Raw genomic sequence first — 2,361 nt, forward strand, 5'->3', positions numbered from 1 at the left:
TACCAAATGACCGACGGACCGGTACCGGTCCCCGGCCCGGTGGTTGGGGACCGCTGCTTTAGGCGATAGAAGGCCAACTTTTTTTACTGTATTTATGAAAGTTCAGGTCTGAGTCCATCAATACGCTCAGATTCAGAGTTTGATTAGTGGTTTCTAGCTGGATTGACTGAAGCTGTGTAATAACAATACACAATGGTTCAAAAACTGAAACTTCAGTTTTGTTTTTATTCAGCTGAAGAAAACGTGTTCACATCCAAATGTTGGAATGGGTTCATAGCCACCTGGTGACATGGTAATGTTCAGCCAGGTGTCGTCTGCATAGTTATAACTTCTCCTGTTCATTACTAAGATCCAAGTTAGGGTGCAGCGTGTATATGTTGTATAGGAGGGGTCCTACAATTGACCCTTGGGGTGTCCCACATGTGATTGTTGTGGTCTCTCCTGTAAAGTCACCTACTGACACAAAAAAGGGCCTGTCATTCAAGCTGGATTTAAACTAGTCCAGTGATGCAACAGAAGGAATGGGTTTTCCAGACTCTAAAAACTGAACTAGTTGATAAACTAAAGGGCATATAAAAAATTTAAAAATAGACGCTGGTAAACCTTGTGTACATTTCATAATATCAACTTCACAATAAAAAAAAAAACTTAACTGAATAACTCTTCATTCTTGATCAGTATTAGGACGGATGAGCATAAGAATATAAATATAATAGTATTAATCATAGCTGGATATTGTTTACTTGTTTTTATTAAGACACTTTTAATTTTTTAAAACAAAATGATTTTTAGTTTATCTGAAAAATCTCGAGTCACTACGCATCTGATAGTAGTTTCATTTGTATAAATGTAGTGTGAAACATGGATAGTTTGACTCTGGTATTTTATTTTAAACCGGTCGATAGATTAAGAGAAGGTAGAAAAGTGAAGCAAATATGTACATGCATAACAAAAACACAAAACAAAGGCAATCAGTTGCTTTTGTTATGAAAAAAAAAGTTGGAATAAGTTCAAAAAATAGAAATATGAGCAAATGTTTTGCTCTTAACCCATGGTAAGAAGCAGACCCATTTTACAGAGACTATAAATCTTTGTTTTCATCATAAAGAGGTTCAGATTTGATCGCTAACATAGCTTGACTTCAGAATGAGTCACGATGCCTCAACAACTGCATTGACTGCAAGCCAGAGGTAATACATGGTGAAACAGTTGTTTCAGATCTGACATTAGAAAGTTGGGTTGCTTAGTCACTCATGATGGGGAATCTGAAACTCCAACCATGTGCTGGCGAGAGAGAAAAGCCACACCCGTTCGGACTTTTACCAGGCTGAATCATCCAATTAAAAAAAATTAAAAAAAGGAAGGGAAAAGCTTTCTAATAGAGCCTGATGCAGCCAATGAGGTGAGGTCACAGCTTGAAGTGGTCCCATGGATCCTGCTCTCCTCCTGTCTAAACACTTGCAACAGATCAGAAGAGGATTATGAGTTAGAAAGGAGTCCGATCGAGTTGCGGCGCTCTGACTGAGTTAGACATGCATGAACTCACACCTACACCTGGTGCTGCTCATCATTGTTCCTGGTCTGCTGCCACCCGTCCTTTTATAGGAAGGTTAATGTTAGCATGGAGGATGTTTGAGAGGGTAGGATCAAATGGTTGGTTTGGATAACCTTGATGTTCCTGTTGTCTGCTTCACACAGCGATATGCACTAATCTTCCACATCTGTGGCTGAGTTCTGATTCAAATACTTTGGGTCTTACTTCATTTGGGAGTGCCCGCCGCATTGGACTAAGACTAGTCAAGTGTTCCTTTCATAAAGCTCTTTTCCAAAGAATTGATATCATTGTTTTTCCTACAACATCTGGTGGATGCTGACCCTTTCAATAGAAGCAAACCCTTAAATAAAGTCAACAAAGATTGCATAACAAGATTCAGGTTTAAATCAGAGAATAAATTTAAATTTCTAAGAAACATTTCAGACTAATATGCATCATATTTCTGGCCCCAGTTTTTTTGTTTTTGTAAATGCTTGGAGTTGTCATCTTAGATGGACATCCAGTAAAGATTTATTCATCCAAAAAGAAATATGTTAGGAAGCAAACTTTCTTTATTCATTGATGTCTAACAGCTGATCTCTTTTTTTTTTTTTTCAAAAAATTTTATTTTAGTAAAGATGGTACATTTTGGTAATATTTAAACATATTTAATGCAGCCATTGTGCTGCACAGAAAGCTTGGAGCTATCGCTTTTTTTCTGCTCTTGTCACTTGATCAACCAAATGGAAGAACATGATACAATTAAAGAAAAAAGTCCGATCAGCAAGGAATAATCAATATGTAAAACTAATATGTTTGCGGTGATT

The sequence above is a fragment of the Cyprinodon variegatus genome, unplaced genomic scaffold (genome assembly GCF_000732505.1).
Source record: "Cyprinodon variegatus isolate N-32 unplaced genomic scaffold, C_variegatus-1.0 Scaffold120, whole genome shotgun sequence".
Lineage (NCBI taxonomy): Eukaryota > Metazoa > Chordata > Actinopteri > Cyprinodontiformes > Cyprinodontidae > Cyprinodon > Cyprinodon variegatus.